The sequence below is a fragment of the Maniola hyperantus genome, chromosome 21 (genome assembly GCF_902806685.2).
Source record: "Maniola hyperantus chromosome 21, iAphHyp1.2, whole genome shotgun sequence".
Classification (NCBI taxonomy): domain Eukaryota; kingdom Metazoa; phylum Arthropoda; class Insecta; order Lepidoptera; family Nymphalidae; genus Maniola; species Maniola hyperantus.
In genome coordinates, this window is record NC_048556.1 from 8,210,939 (window position 1) to 8,229,127 (window position 18,189).

The 18,189-nt window shown below is 37.2% G+C and overlaps 1 protein-coding gene across 6 annotated transcripts in view; it reads left to right on the top strand.

The window, feature by feature from the left end:
- Positions 1-18,189, top strand: part of osa (trithorax group protein osa) — a 174,556-nt gene that overhangs the window by 46,976 nt on the left and 109,391 nt on the right. The window lies entirely within an intron of this gene.

Here is an 18,189-nt window from a genome sequence, read left to right on the forward strand (position 1 = left end):
ATAACGTTGATTCTGATGTTTTTCTCTGTAGAGTATATGCATCTTTTTCTTTTTAATATTGCTAAAAAAAAAACGGAAAATTAATTTTAAATTTAAAGACTCTAAATAGTGCACTCTACAAATTTAAACATCTCACCACGTTTGACAGCTATAAATTAAATTAGGTTTGTCTGTCCTTTTCTTATTACATTGGCAAGAAAAAATGCGAATACTCTAAAATATAGTTGCCAGTACAAATATTTCCTAATAACCCACGAAGTAGAAATAGAAGGAGGTCGTTCACTCTTGGCATTATTTGTCTTCTGACACAGGAGTAGTTCGCCTACTCCTAAAAGAAGGCTCCAACCTCCTACAGCTACTGTAAACTCAAGTTATTTGAAATAAATTATTTGAAAAATTATTTGAATTATCGTGGCTATGAGCTCTCCTTCACTGCTGTTCGAGCGATCTCCCTCCAGCGACTTCTGTTGGTGGCATTACGTGCACACACGGAGACTGTGTGTTCGTTGCCGAACTGGTTAAGTCTGTCTACCTAGTTGGGGAACGACCGCGTGGACGAGAGCCCTCCACTCTTCCTTGTACCATGTTCTATGGCAGCACACTTGAGAATTTGCAATTGTACAAGCGACGAAAGCCTTTGATTTGTTTTCATTCTTTGAGTATGGAGACGTTTATACGATGTACGGTGCCATAAATTAGAACACGATAGGTCGAGATGATAATCGGGGTATGAGACAGAGGCATGGCCCGCACACCCGCACCGGGTTAGCGGCGGGACTGTGCGGGTGTGCGAGGCGTTCCCACCCCGATTGCCATCTCCACCTGTCGCATACTATAAAGCAAGATTAACACAATTGCAACAGCAATTTGTCACATCCGGCCTTATAATATTATCTGTTAGGATACAATTCAATCCAATTGATTAAACCGCATTGATTCATAGATGCGTATAGAGATGGTACATTGTTATAATATCTCGAGATAGACAATCAATAAACACTGTTGAGTACCTAAATAGAGAGATGTATGATAATTCATACATCCCTTTTGGCCAATATCGGTTTAAAGAATTTATTCTCAAAAAGAACATACTGTTCACTTACATTAAGATTAATTATATATACATTTTAGTAACTACTAACACAGACGCATGCATTACAAATTCAATTTTTAAATTTTACTATAATAATACTTAACTATGTCTATACCTAATTATAATATTTTTATCTAACTTATTAACTATTTCAATTTTATGCAAATTACAAGTTCTAGTTAAACAATATTGTCCGCAACATATTTCTTTAGCCTATTCTTAAATTGAACAATGGTTTTAGTCTGTTTTATCACTTCAGGTAAGCTATTAAACATATGTACACCCTCACACATTATATTTTTAGTTCCGTAGGTTTTTGTTCGTGGTTGCCAAGTGTGTAATTTACTTTTATTTCTAAGATTATAGTTGATAGTTTTTTGTTTAAATGTTATATTGGTATGTACAGTTTTACTAGTAATTTTTTTAATGAGAAGACATGTGTTGTATGTGTATAATTGTTTTATGTTAAGGAGTCTAGTCTTTCTATATAGGTCTTTAGTTGGTGTTAGGTAATTATAATGAAATAGTGTCTTTATTAGTTTATTCTGGGTTCTTTGTAATCTGTTGATGTGTGTTTGTGCAGCTGATCCCCAGATTTCTATGAGGTACTCCAAATGTGACTTAGCAAGGGCGTTATAAATGATTGTTCGGATTTTAGGTGGAATGCAATTTGCGACTTTTCGTAATGCTCCTGTGAGTGATGCTAATTTGGAAGTTATTTGGTCAATTTGAGAGTCCCATATAAGCTTGTCATCTAATATTAGGCCTAGATACTTTTCTTTTTTAGATCTGTTTAGAATACTATTATTTATCTGAAGTGGTGTGTAGTTAGGTATTTTTTTGTTTTTGGCACTGAAAATCATGTAAGATGTTTTAGTTGTATTAATTGTAAGTAGATTATGTAGAAACCATTCATTTAATATATCTAGATCCTTTTGTGCTTGTGTTATAACTTCGTGAATAGAATGTGCAAAATAGAAGAGACAAGTGTCATCGGCGTAGAGTGATAAGTGCCCTGATAAATTTAAATTTACTATATTATTTACGTATTAAATGAAATATATTGAAATGCCACTCAAATACCTGCCTTAAATATTTAGTAACGATTTCTTGTCGTTTGCAAAATGGACAAAAGGCAATATTGCGATTTAAGAAAAAACCGACAGACCGACAGAAAAAACAGAAGCCAATAAGCTACGTATGCCGTAATATGTATATGTTATTTTTATACATTTTGAAGATGTTATCCTTTTTTTTGTTACAATAAAAGATAAGACCCTATTTTGTGACTTCCTATTTAAGCACCACCACTGAATAGGCATATGAATATTCTGTAGAAACTGTTGAGTAAGACACATTTATAGTAGACTGATTTTTACATAATATTCCTTTATATAGTGTAAGTCCAACTCACAAAGGTCAAACCTTAGGATACTCCGACGTCTACATGGAATCGTATTATTGTTTAGATGTTTATCGGAGCGACATTTTCGGAGTCCTTTGTATCTTCGACATAAATAAAATGAAAGATACGCAGTTCCTTCTTTTTTAGAGATGTAACTTCCAAAAATGCCATTATTCTTGTAAGTATTTTATTATGATTAGAAAAATTATGTAACTAACCGTACTAGAAATATATTATATTATAATAAATAATTCCATAATTTGAATCCCGAATCGGAGCCGGACATCGTAACCATTAGACTATCATGGCTCTCTTAAAAAACATATTCTATCAAATCTATTTGGACTAGTAAGACATAAGTAAACCCTGGTTACTGGAAACATGCTAGTGCCAAGAAGTGGAGTAGGTAATCGCCTGCAAGGAGGCATCAGTGATAATGATGAAAAACGAGGTTTAAATGCAATTTGTAAGTTAATTATTGTAAAATGGATGATGCCAAAAAATTGCTTCGAGTTGTATTTTTGGAAGATTGCTAGTGCCCAGCAATAAAACCTTTTTTGCCTGATTTTTATCATTTATTTCCTACCTAATATCTTATCTTATTTTTTTTGTATGCAGTTAAGTTTTATTCTTCTATCTTTATTGAAATTGTAAGTTGTTACTGGTTATATCTTTGATTTTGTTGTTTGCAATGTTTGCTAGCGAAAAATTTTGCTGAATTGTAATTATTATTTTTGATGTGCAATATTTATCTTCTTCTTCTTCTCTTTTTCTCCTACAATCTTCAATTCAATTTAGATGAGTACATCTTTAGTTTCGTACCTATATCAACGTTCGCTTGCGAAAATTTTCGCCGAGTTGACTAAGTCGAGTCGGACGAGACCCGTCGCCTCTGCGACAGTTTCTCTAAAGCCGAGTGAACGACCGCTTACACTGTAAAGGAGCCAATAATACTGCCACTTTCCCAGAATTTAGGAATTGAATCAACCATTTGCTGTGTACCGTTGTTTATATTTTATACACCCTTTTTAGGGTTCCGTACCTCAAAAGGAAAAACGGAACCCTTATAGGATCACTTTGTTGTCTGTCTGCCTGTCTGTCTGTCTGTCTTTCTGTCTGTCTGTCTGTCTGTCTCTGTCTGTCAAGAAACCTACAGGGTACTTCCCGTTGACCTAGAATCATGAAATTTGGCAGCAGGTAGATCTTATAGCTGACATTTGGGGAAAAATCTGAAAACCGTGAATTTAGGGTTAGATCACACAAAAAAAATTGTGGTCATGAACTAATAATTAGTATTTTCAACTTTCGAAGTGAGTGACTATATGAAGTGGGGTATCATATGAAAGGTCTTCACCTGTACATTCTAAAACAGATTTTTATTTATTTTTATGCATCATAGTTTTTGAATTATCGTGCAAAATGTCGAAAAAATACGACTGTAGTACGGAATCCTTATTGCGCGAGCCTGGCTCGCACTTGGCCGGTTTTTTTGGAATGGAACTTCGTTGTATAAGGCTGATAGAAACATATCATAACAGTCAAATAATTTTTTTTTTGTTCTCTCTTTCTCTTCTATCTGCGATCAGTCCCTGGACTATAAACAGATTGGAGGTTCGTAAATGTTCACAGTTTAGGCTTTGCACATCATATTAATATTGGACAGTTTAAACGCATTCTGCAATAAACCTGAGAGATAGATTTCAGGAATAAAGGACAGCATTCCAAGCAGTAGCCGGTAGCACTGATGAATTACCAAAGCAATCTGCCGAAGAATCGCCTCTTTGCTTTTCTGCTGGGGTAGCTCCACCCGTTGTGTCTACTCCATGCGTTATTTCAACAAATCAAGTTCAACGTATTGTAATAGACCGGTAACGGGTCGCTTATCGCTATGTTTTGAAGCATGCTCATAGGTGTCGTTTTCTACCCATATGTTCGTCATACACACAAGCATAATATAGAATTTATAGTATACAGAATTAATCTTCACTTTTTAAAATATGAATGGGGCTGTGCTTATCTGGAGTATTATGTAATCTTTGAGCAAGTAACAAACCACCTATAAAACTTTTACACCCGATTTAACATAATAGTAAACACTAAATTTTCATCCTTAAACATAATGCGCGTTATTCAAGCCGATAACGACTCGCGGCGTGTTATTTTATATGGAAATCTGTAACGTTAACGAAATTGCACCCTCCCGTATGGATAGTAGGGGTAATCCTCGAAACTCGGCCGGAGCCCCGGCTATGAGTATGAACTTTACTGTTATCGCCATCATTAAACTGCTGCCAAATGTAGGCAATTTTAAAAAATCACCTCCCAGACGATAACTATTTCAATAAACCGTCCTATGCTCATGACCATCCTAATGGCTAACTTTTACTTTCGCAAACTTTGCCCCTTCTCCCTTTTTTTTTTTTTTTTGTTTTTCTTTTTTTTGCTTGGTAGGTCTGTTTGGTAGGTTGCTACAGTCGTTTCAAAATATTTGAATAATATTATTCCTTCTTGTACAGGAATATATAAATATCATCACCATCATCATCATCATTTCAGCCCGCCGATATCCACTGCTGAATGGAATGCTGTCCTTCTGCATGATTTATTTCTGAAATCTATCTGTCACGTTTATTGCAGACTATATTATTATAATGTTCGATGTGAACCTCGATTGAAAGCATATTATAAAGTAAAAACCGGCCAAGTGCGAGTCAGACTCGCGCACTGAGGGTTCCGTACTACAGTCACGTATGGATATTCTAAGGAGTGCAACGTTAGCTGAGTGGCTTCTATGTTCGACTTCGCGGCGTGAACTCCTTTAAAGAGTTCTTTGTATTACAAATTCTAGAAGTCACTTTGAAAAAGAAGCGCGTGTTCTGTGACCCAGGCTATAAACTGGTAGCGCAGCTATAAAACAATCCATCATGAATATGAAGCAAAATAATATTTATGTAAATCGTAAGCTAAATAACGCCTGCATTTCTTCGAATGATGTAATTTGATAACAGCTTACCTTGCATTCAGTATTGTTTCTGTTTGTGAATGCAATGGAATAAACCTATAATGTTTCTATACAGACGAAGTTTCCATACGATACGATATGGTATGTTTTGATTATGAAATAGTTTATTAGTTAAAATGCATTTGTTTTATTTTACCTCGACTAAGAAGCATTTTCTGTTGGTCAGGGCATGGGCGTTTGGGCACTTTTTTTATCACACTCCGAGAATATACTTAACGGTTTGCTCAAACAATCGCCCAGTAGTAATAACATTAAAACACTGGTGGCATCTGAATTCTGTATACAGTATAACAACCCTTACTCGATTTTTATTGTAGTACCTAAGTTTACTGACTCGTATGGGCAACATTATCATTATCAAGGAAGGATTATTAGGAAGGATATTAGACCTGTTTCAGCGGATTATAGCAAATTAAGCTTTAGGTTCATTGTGTTATGAAGGAGTGTAAAATCAACATGTTTCAAAGATAATAAATGTACCGACCTCGATGTACCGATGTCGATTTAAGTTTTTAAACCCACAATTTGACAATCAAAAAGTGTACAATGATATCCGATTTGATTTTGATTTGATTTTTAAATAATCCCGTGGGAACTCTGATTTTCCGCGAGAAAAAGTATTCTACGTCCTTCCCCACGATGCAAGCTACCTCTGTACCTTTTGTCAAAATCTAAGAAGACCTAAAATCTGAAATCTATTTTGAAGCATTGATTAAATGGTGTTGAAATTATTTTTAATTGAAATCTGTGCCGTCGTACTGAAGTTAATATTTAGTTAATAAGTTGATATTAGGTCATAAAATCGTTAAAATCGATTTCCGAAACATCGACGTTCCTGATTTCGGTTTATTAACAATTTTCGTTGATTATTTCAACGATAAATGTAACGACATCCGTTCGATGGGCCGTAGTAGGCTGAGTTCACGTTTGTATCATTTTGCAGTATCGTATTTACTACTTTGAAGACCTGAATTGTATCGGGATGAGTACGGTATAATATTTTCTCACCCTGATTCCTAACGTAAAAAAGCTGTGATAGCCTAATATTCAAGACGTCGGTTTATAAATATTGGGAGGGGTCCGGGGTTTGGTCCACCTCTAACTTCGTTTGTGTTTTAAACAGTTAAATATCACTGCTTTAGTGGTAAAAGAAACCTGCTGTTGTACTCAATAGTGCTCTCAAAGGTGTGTGAAGTCTGCAATCCCACTTGGCCAGCGTCGGAACGCATCTTCTTCTTCTTCTCCGCTCTGGGCTGGTTTCCGCAGCACGCATTTTTCAATATTGAAAGTCCGTGTGATAGTTCTTTTTTTTATTTGTACCTTACAATAAGGAGAAAAAGAGAGTAAAAGTGGACTGTTACTCTCAAGTGGACTCTACTAAGTAGAGTTTTATCGTGCAAATCGAAAAAATGCTGAAGAGTTCACCAGAGTTCACGTATCTAAAGAAAGGTTTTGGAGTTAAACGTTATACGTATTTTCGACTCGCCCGATGCTTCTGATGTCATTCGCATTTTCGTGACGCCTGCTTTGAAGCTTCTGTATATCTTAAGGGTCTTTCAGCCGTGTTTAAATAGTGCAAATGTGGACCTAGCCTTAGTTGTTACTAAGCCGAGAAGTTCGTACCAAACGGATATGCAAATTAATTTTGAGACGGGATTAATGACTCAACGCTTGCTCTCGCTCGTGAATGTGGCGATCGTTTCCCATCGCCAGCGCCCGTTAATGTCATCTGGTTACTCTTGTTTTAACATCGGGTTTTTATGAATCCGTACAACCAAAGAAAACAACCAGTCAAGTTTAAGTCGGACTCACACAGGAAGGGTTCCGTACCATCGTACAAGAAAAAACACTTTTTAATTTTATTTAATTTTTATAGCGGCAATTTTGAAGTTTTTAGTATTTGTTGTTATAGCGGCAATAGAAATACACATTCTGTGAATATTTCAGGGCTCTACTTTATTATGGTTTACGAGATACAGCCCGCTGACAGACATACGGACGAACGAGTGGCCATCGGAGACTTAGTAATAGGGTCCCATTGGCACTCTTCAGGTACGGAACCTTAAAAAGGAATCAACCTTAGAAAGGATCTCTTCGTTGTCTGTCTGCTTGTCTGTCTAGACCCGTCAAGGGAATCGAAATATATAGGGTGGGTACTTCCCGTTGACCTTGTGGTGGTTGCCACAGTAGAAACTAGATGGCGCTGTTCAATCGATAACATTTCATGACGTAGTCCCGAACAAATTTACCGCCAGTACTTGCACTAACGGAGTTTTCTGCAATCTGGACTCTATATAGAAGTTTCAAGACACAACCGTCGGCCCAGCTGGCGCTACCGAGCACAACCAACCGCTAGGTGGGAGATCTCCCTTTGGTACGGTCGAGCCTGCACACCGCTCCCGTACAACCTAGAATCATGGGCAGGTAGCAATATCGCGTCCATTAGCTATTTGTTGATAATACTAAGAATGAAAGCCAGTTAAATGATGATTGCGACAATCGATATGCTTGAATCAAAAGATACGTAATACAACGCTTGGCCGATGACTATTCTATTCGTCAAAGTGGTTTCAAACGATCGGAATGCGCGGGCGTAAGCGCGTGGTTTTGGCACGATCCATCCGCCTCTCATCCCGATTGTACATTCACAGTGATCATAGCACAGATATATACAGATATGCAACTAGCGTGGCCCCCTCAGTCCCTCTCGCTCAAGCAGAGGTACTTACTTGTGAAATGTTATTCCGTCTACTTTACGTTCGCTTCGGCTATTGTAGACTAGTATACTGCAACCCACCATTGCACAATAACTTCGAAAACAAAAAACAACCAAACAAATTAATTATTTCTTTAAAATACTTGAGTCAACATAACCTCACTTCACGTTGTTTGTCAAAGTCTCACGTACAAATACATTTTGACAAACAAAAAACAGTGGCCACGGTGATAAGGACAACAACAATCATTTTGTCACGGTCTAAGAATAACTTAAATGCATTTAGCTATCTCGTTCTAACGGTAAGAGTCACGTTAGGGCTACTTCTAAAGGTATTTATTCTGAGGATCATAGTAATAGCAGAGTGAACTGAAGGGACGGAACTCTCGGTCTGACTGACATAAGTTCTAAATACCTATACAGCTTACTCGTACTCGCTTTGTCTAGCAATTTGTCTTTTTGAGAAAACAAGTTATAATTTCAACATCGAAACTATAAATCATTTAGAGTAATGTTATTTTCCTTTCCTGAAAAGTGTCGAATTTGAGTTGTTCCCTTTTTTACTGGCATTGATTTTTCATTTAAAGATAGCTATTGAGAGGTACTACATACAACGGCTTCTGTATTATACAGAATGTACCCAGAACTCTAGCAAAAACTATTGTTTTATACTACCTAACCACAATCCAATAAGTACCAATAAACATTTGTCGCATTCTGTAGTTTTAGTGATTTAGTATTTTTCAAACCCGCAGTGTATATCGTGCAAACCTCGGGTCAATGCCCCATCTACGACGCGGCATTGACTCCGAGTGGCCTACTTACGAAATGTACGTCGATCTCTAGCTTCAGTCAGATGTTTTATTTGCAATTATCGTAAACTTTTACAAAATATAGGATTTTTTTAATTACTTTTCGCGTTTTTTTGTGGTATCATATCCGTAATCATCAGTACTATTACCTGTCTTCGTTTTTGCTAGCGTTCTGGTTACACCCTGTATAAGCAGTCATCACAACCGCGACGCGTGCGCGACCTGACTCCCTTGAAATAGGACCCCGGATGGTTTCGAAACTAGTCGGGCTAACATCACACAGCTGATATTATATATAACAATCATCACAAGTTATCTTTAAAACAAACCGCCATTTAGATTTTCGGAATTCACCGGCGAGAATCAGTTAGGTCACGATCTGTTTCGTGTACAATTAGGTATAAATAAATACACATTCACATACCTATATGACTACTCTCACAGGCGCCTACTTATGGAACGCACGTGGTCGGCCGCGTACAAAACAATATGGGAACTTGAAATTACTTATCTGGAGTTTACATCATAGTACGCTTTAGGTTTGTTTCCCTTTGAAAAACTGGTACAACTGCATTTTATGATGTTTCTGCATTATTTTGAAAGTGTCTTTTTTTTACACAATCCATAGTCCATACCTACTGATATTACAAATGCGAAAGTGTGTCTGTCTATTTATTAGGTACCTTTTCACGGCCTATCCCTTTTTACCGATTTTGACAAAATTTAATACAGAGATAGCTTGCATGATGCATCCCGAGACGGGCATAGGGTACTTTTTGTCCCGGAACCCAGTTCCCACAGGATTTTTAAAAACCTTAACCCTTAAGGTGGACGAAGTCGCAGGCATCATTTCGTACCTACTATTAGCATAAATTATCTTTTTACTAGAGAGATTGAGAGACCTATGTCCTGCAGTGAACGGCTATCGTTTGTTGATGACGATGATGATGACGATGATCTTTTTACTAGCTTTCAACCGCGGCTTCGAATACGCGTTAATGTCTATTTTGGTGTTCTATTAAAACGTCTTTTTTAATCAAACTAAGCGCAGTAGGTAAAGTACCTACGTAAATCTTTAATGCAGTGTTTTTGTGAGTCTGCGCAGTTTCTATACATATACTATAAGAAAATCGTCACAACTCAAAAGCACCTAATTGCGGGTTGCTAGTTACGAAAACTCGGCTATCTAAATTACTACATCTACACAGCGCCTAAAGAAATTATTGACATTGACTGACCTGGACAAAAACTATAAAAACTTATCCCCGCAGGCTGAAGTACCTAGGTACTCTCGTTCAAGTCAAAGTTTTTGACTTTAGTTACCAACTGGGTAAAATTCTATTCGCCAAAGTCACGTAGCCAAAACTCATCGCGGCAAGAAGTCTCGACTAGCAGAATTCAAAAATAAAACGTCACTCATTCTTGTAATCACGATTCACGACATCGAAAAGTCGGGCATACGAAATCGCAATTTGTAATGAAAATTCAACGTAACAAGGTCTTTTTATATCTACAGAACAGCTGGATAAAAACTGCTGATATCTATTTAATTATTTCTGCTAAGGTATCTAGATTTATTCTGTCAGCGAGGAGACATTGGCGAATTTAATCTTGAGAAAGAGCTCCTTTAAAGCTGTAAGAACTTAGAACATATTAATCCCTGTGACTTCGTCCGCGTGATATGATTTATAGCCGATAGCACTCGGAGTTAATGTAGCTCTATACATATATCTTTGTATGAATTTTCTGAATTGGATCATTAGTTCTGGAGTTGATTACCTACATCCAAACTCATAATTTGCCTCTTTATAATATCTATTAGTATAGAATTTTGTTACTCCTAATTCTATTTCTAGATCAAATATCATGCTATTTAGTCAATTCCCTATGGTAGGCACTAGCCACCTACCTATCTATTACATAAAAGGAGAAGAAAATGGGGTTATTCAAGGGGCGGACTAACAAATTCCTAAAAGGCCGGCAACGCATCGGCAGTTCCTCTGGTGCTGCAAATGTTCATGGGCGGTGGTAATCACTTAACATGAGGTGACCCGCCTGCTCGTTTGCTCGCTATCTCTATTTAAAAAATATTGTAAAAATACCATCAGTGTACTATGTGTAAAAAATTATGTGTAAAACACTAACTATAAAAATTATAAGAACTTTGTTATTGCACACGTAAGGCGAATACGGAAAATAATGAAGATGATAAAATAAAGAGAAAAACTTAACATGCAAGATAGGTCTTATTGCTATTTGCTACTAGCAATATTTTACAGGCAATAGAGCTTAAATGAGCAGAACAGTTAAAACTAAGAAAATAGAATGAGACATTAGAGAAAATAGACAGAGTGATATCTAAAAGAAGTTCTTCGTAATTTGCCGAGACTAACCATTTTCTTTCTGAAAATGTCAAAATAACATCTTTATTACATGTATGTAGTATAACCAGTAGCATGTCTGTTATCTTATATGGGCCATACTTTTATTACAATATCGTTATTTCCATCGACAAAAACGTTTGTTTCCTAGATAAACAACGATAAATGGTCTTCTATTCCGTTAAATAAAATGGAAAACAGATTGACGTTTGATAAACACTACCCCGTTTCTCGCGTCAAGGCGATGTGCCGCGGGGTGCAAATATTAAACGTCGCTGCTTGGTAGCAGAAAAACGTCAGTTGCGAGCTTTCCTACTGTACCTACTTAATTGAAATACGAAATTCGGAACCCTGAAAGTGAATGTGATATCCCGCTGTTGGGAATGCTGGCCACAGGCCCTTGTGTTACTTTTCGAGTAAACTACAGTGCAGTTTACATAGCTCAGGTGTCACGTTTTTAACTTAAAAAGTTACACTAAGGCCTCTGAGAACCTTGTATTTAAAGCAAAACATATAAAATATTATAAATAAACAGACAGTCTTGTGTTTTTGTCTGTATTTGATTTGAAGACAGCTCTTATCAGAAAAACATTTTTCCAAATTCCTACAGTGCGTTATAAATAATACTAGGCTATCATGACACGCGCTGTGAATGGTGAACTGAAATGTATTCTGATACAAAGATCCAGTTCCAACAAAGACAAAATGTAGCTCTATTCCCTATTCCAGTTATACAGTCCGATGCTAAAGCGGTTCTCGCTTTCAATCAAAGTAACAAACATAATTAAAAATTCCGCTCCGAGTTGGAACTCGCTACGTTACGTTTTTTGTTCACTGACGTAATTATTATACAGTGCGGAAGGAATTCCTCACTCGGTGTCTTTACAGAGCAATAAATTAAGTGAGGAATGAAATAGAAGGACCGCAAATGATGACAAACTGGTGTTTGCTAGGTAGGTACGTCCACATAAACTCCGTTAGATGCTCCCAAACTTCACCAACGTGAGATTTATCCCCCGTACGATGTTAGTAGAATTTTGTGAGTCAAGGGCCATTCCAGCATCGTGATCGCTCGAGAGTCGTACGGTCGAAATGAAACGTCGTATCTTATTTTATGATTAGCGGCTCGAAAGCGCTTTGTAATTTTGTTAGTTCCGCCTTTCTGGTGCTGGGGGCGAACGAAGCGAGTGGAGATCGATGCGAGCGTTGCGTGCGAGTGCGAGCGGGAGGACCGTACCCGTTGGAACTTTTGTCTCCGTCGCTCGAACCGCCTACTAGGCAGCCATGTTGCGCTCGACCTGCGCTCGCCCGACCGCCATTGTAGCATTTGCAGCTAGTGATGTTCGCCTACTTCACTCGATGTTATTTCATCGTTTTTATGCTTCCCAAACGGCCTGTGCTACTCCAAGGGGCAATTTTTTTCATAATACTCACTATATTCTATTAACTAGATAGGTAGGTATCTATATTTCAAAAATGACAATTGTATTGTCAATATCTAAGAAGGAGACATTGAATGGAAACGTTATCCATGACATGGATATTACATGTAGAGACGATAGCATCAGGAATTGAAATTAAATGAAAATAGAGTCGATAAAATTATCGATAGTAAAGGCTCTCGCGGTGGACGTGTAGCCCCGAGTACGGAATTAAAATGTCAGACGTGCGGCAACGGCAGCGAGCGTGGGGTGTCCGAGGGGGGCGCGGGCGGTCGGCGTTATTAATAACCATAAGCCAGCAGACGCACGAACGTCCAGAGGGGCCACGCCGCGCGGTAATGAGGAATCACTAATTATATTTTACTGGACTCCACTACTGAAACAATAATTATTACATTGCTATTTTCATGGGAAAAAATCCAGTAATAAAGGCACATTCTTCTTTGATCATTTATATGACATTATGCTTTTGTTTTTCACTAAGGCAAAAAATTATTATCAATTATTTGTGTAGAAATACGAAGTGAAGTCTTTTATTTACTATACGTGCTCTCAGATATTGGGTCTGAGACTGTGACAAGATATTAAGTTCAACCGGGGTCCGTTTAATATTCCCCCACGGTGGGCCGCTCGCTCGCGACAGGTCCCCGTTTGCTAGCCACTCGCTTTGCCAGTAAAAACGCTTCATATTTTATTGTCAAGGAGATTTATATTAGCGCCAGTGCGAATAATAATTGCGTGACTTTTCTTATCTAAACAGATTTACCCTGCTTTTTCGGGTTACATAATACATTTACTTACCTATTTGAAATGGAATTGATAAAAATAAACAGATATAGATAAAGTATGTAAATAAAGAAATTACATTATTCGTTTTTATGACAGTACACTAACACTGGAATTCAACCTTTATATGCAATGCATTAAGGTTGTGTATGTCTTCTGAATCGTCCTCTAAAGAAGCCCCCTATCTTGACTATGAATTCCGGTGTAAATAAACAAGTTTTTATTCAACGAGTTACCTCTTTATGTCAGTCAACTGCAGAGTCTGCTTGCATTACATAACTTTTACTCTATTTAATCTCGTCATTCGCTTTAACTTTTGCCGAGCGCAACTAAGAAGCGATTTAATGTCGTGTCTACGTCTTTCTCTGTACATAAAGGCCAAGTTATCGTACGGCGGCAGTGAGCAGTCTCGCAAACTGCAAAATGCTCTAGATTCCCGGAACTTGCGAGGCAGTTCTCTCGGTCGGAAACCTACGAAGCGCTGACTACGGCTACAGTTGCCAACTCTTATGATTTTCGTGGAATTTTCTGACTTTTCCTCGATGCCAAATGTCATGTTTTATGCAGTGCTGGAAAAGTATTCGTGGATACGGCTACAAATATTTCTTCAAATAAATAATTGAGTTAGGTATATTGAATTCGTTATTGGTAAGAAATGATAAATATTCGCAATTATTATTGTAATTGTTTATGGTACAAATAAAAAAAATTATAATCGTCATTGCACCAAATTTTGTTTTGTAGTTTTATGTAGCTAGGTACCTACTATAACTAATAATATCCTAAAATGTTATGACGTTTTACCTATCAAGTTTTTACTAATGATAATTAATTACTTTGTTATTTCCCTCTTCATCCTATTTTTTCCAGATTTTATCTTTTAGCCAAGTTCAGCGTTTATATGGTTACTTTGTAGAATTTTCATTTTGTTTAATTTACTTTAGATAGAGATAATTTTACTAGTTTTTCTAGTCTCTGATTGTGTTTGAGGTATTCGTCTCTTTAGCCTAGAATTTTTATGATAATTACCCATTCAATTTATTTTCTCTGTATTAATTTTTTTTGATACCTGTGTAAGTCATCTTGGTCGTCATATATTATGTCAACACTTAGTATAGAAGTTGTAGAGTATGTTTTGAATGTTATTTAATATTTTCCATTACTTTACTCTCGATATTGTTTACTGAGTGGATGTTTTAATGATTTTGAATTATGGCAGTATTACTTTGAGTCATGTCCACGTTTAGTCGTCACACCTGGCAACACTAGCCTGCCTACTGTGTAGCGCACATTTGGTGCGGCGCGGTATTGGCGACGCTGTTCGCTGTCGGGAATTGCCGTGTTGGGTAAATTATGACGCCCTCCCTCTGCGACTCCCGCAAATAATACGAAGAATATAAAGCCCCTGCGACTGACGTGTCTCTGTTCTCTTTCGTCAATTAATTGGATGTCGCCGTTTTATGTCATTGTTGTTGTTGCGAACTAAATGTTTTGTTTTGTTTTGTGCTTTTTTTCATGTTATGTCGTAAATGTCAATTTTGAGGATTTATCGTGTGATAGTTGAGCTTGTATCGTATGTAATACATCACTTTTATATTGTTGGATGGATTTTTAATGTAATTAGTGCCGTTTATGAGAATTTACGTATATTGTATTACTAAGTTAGAACAAATTATCAAGATGAAAAAGTTGTGATGATGCAGTTCAGGTGAGATATGTAATGGGTTATCTTGTCTCTACTTGTAGTAGGTACTAATTCATTCAAGTGTTTCAATAAGATACAGTTTGTACTGCTATTTTTCATATTTTATATACGAATAAGGTAATAATTTCTGGATAGATAATGTTCATGGAAAGAAAACCTACAGCTCGGAGTCGGTTTTAAAAATACGAGGTTAAAATAAGAGCTAGTCTGCTGGGACACCCTACTCTCTGAATAATTCCTAACGAGCGGTTAACAGTCAGTATTTCGCCATAAATATATTTAGAGAGAGCTCCATAAATAACAAATTAGACATTCGATAGAGCGAAACAAATGTAAAATACCGGCCAAGTGCGAATCAGACTCGCGCACTGAGCGTTCCGTACTACATTCCGTACATTTTGCACGATAAATCAAAAACTACTTTATGGATCTCGTTTAAACCAATTTTCGGTGGAAGTTTGCATGGTAAAGTACATCATATTTTTTTTTTTAGTTTTATCATTTTCTTATTTTAGAAGTTACAGGGGGGGGGGGGACACACACACATCTTACCACTTTGGAAGTGTCTCTCGCGCAAACTGTTCAGTTTAGAAAAAATATATATTAGAAACCTCAATATCAGACCTATCCATAGATCGTATGGATTTGATGAAGAAATATTTTTGAGTTTCTGTTTTAAGTATGGGGATTTCCCAAAATGTATTGTTTTTTTTCTATTTTTGTGTGAAAATCTTAATGCGGTTCAATCAGAATAATCTACTTACCAAGTTTCAACAGTACATATAGCTCTTATAGTTTCGGAAAAAAGTGGCTGTGACATGCCGTAGGCGAGTGCACGGACGGACGGACAGACAGACATGATGAATCTATAAGGGTTCCGTTTTTTGTCATTTGGCTACGGAACCCTAAAAAGGCAACGGGTGGGTACCTGAATAATTATTGTGATCGACAAACAAATTCGGTGCGCACCAAAACAAACCGGGCCGGCTTGTCAACGATGTTTCGTATTCACTGAACAAAGGGACCAATCATACAATTTTGAATTGAATTTTTCATTCGCTAAGCACATAGATCTCGCATGGGAGCGGCGAGCGGTCGACAAAGTAAAATTAGTGTGTTTTGCGCATTCGTTGTATGTATGTAATTGCGGGCTTGTTTTGCCTCACTCGCCCTACGTGCGCTGTGTGTGGAAGTTTGTTTATTTATACCGCTCTCGTGTGTTTTATGGCTGTGTTATTTGTGCACGATGCTAAAATATTCGCATTTGGGTACTCTAAATTACGAGTATTTTCCAATTTAAACCTAATTTTAACACTTAATACGCGTTTTCGCTTTCTTGCTTCATCATCATCATGATCAACCCATCGCCGGCTCACTACACATTTTATTAGCATGTACCTATGTAGGTATGTGATAAGAAAAACGAATTGCCATCCCAAAAGGACTGCTTGAAGAGAATAGTTTCTTTGTGCTAAACCGTTTAGGTAAGCAGTTAGCACTGTGAAGTCATTGAGTTGTACGAAACTAACTTTGAGTGAGCCTCTCAACTTGCCGGTGAGCTTTTGTAATTACGTCGTCGCGCAACGTTCGCGTTGACGCATATAAAGATATTTTATACTAGATGATGCCCGCGACTTCGTCCGCGTGTATTTAGGTTTTTTTAAATCCCGTGGGAACTCTTTAATTTTCCGGGATAAAAAGTAGCCTATGTCCTTCCCCGGGACGTAAGCTAACTCTGTACCAAATTTCATCAAAATCGGTTGAACGGTTAGGCCGTGAAAAGCTAGCAGACAGACAGACGGACACACTTTCGCATTTATAATATTAGTATGGATGAGATCTCGACCTCCTCCCGTAGGTATCTTGTTAAGGTTCCATATCTCCAGAGAAAAAAGGAACCCTTATAGATAGGATCACTTTGGTGTCTGTCAAGAGCCGTCAAAACCTCTATAGGGTAATTTCCGTTGACTTAGGATCATGAAATTTGGTAGGTAGCAGTGTCTTAAATAGCGCAAGTAAAGGGAATAATCCGAAAACCGCGAATTTGTGGTTATACCTATGACAAAAAAAATAAAAACTGTTATTTCTTGTACTACACGGTACGGAACCCTTCGTGTGCGAGCACGACTCGCACTGAGCCGTTTTTTTTAATGTATAATCGACATTTAATCATTAGTCATAAGTAGTACCAATGTAGCAAGTAGGTACTTACCTACCTACTAAATATATTTCGCATTTCATTCACAAAACAAAATTCAATTTCAGCTCGCAAGCGAAATTCTTACAATCTTAGTTCATTGAGTTAAAGCGGGAATGTTTTGAATTGCATGAAATTATCTTTGAGAGAGCCGAGCGCCCGTCGACATCCCGACGAGCTCTCGCAATCGCTCAGTTGCATTTAAGCTAAACGTTAAAAAGCAGTCTGCAAGCCTGATTTCTGTGCAGTATGAGTTATGATTCTAGTAAAATATAACTTTTCGTTCTTGTCTCTGTGATCACTATATTATTTACATTAACTTTGTTACATATCTCCTAAAATACCCCTTAAATAGTCCGAGATATCGTTAAAGGATGGACCTTAATTTACATTAATATTACAATCTTGCATAGTATTGTTAAATCATTGAATTCGACAGAAAGTTTCCGCTGATTTGCAATTTCTAAGTTAATATAGTAGGTACGCGGCAGAAAGTAATGTACATCGGCCTTTAGAATAACATTTCGGCTTTGTAGAATGTTGTCTCTGTCACTCATACCTATGACGTTTTGTCGGTCTCAATGACAGAGACAACGCTCTACAAATCTGCTGTCCCTTATTAAGGTCGAT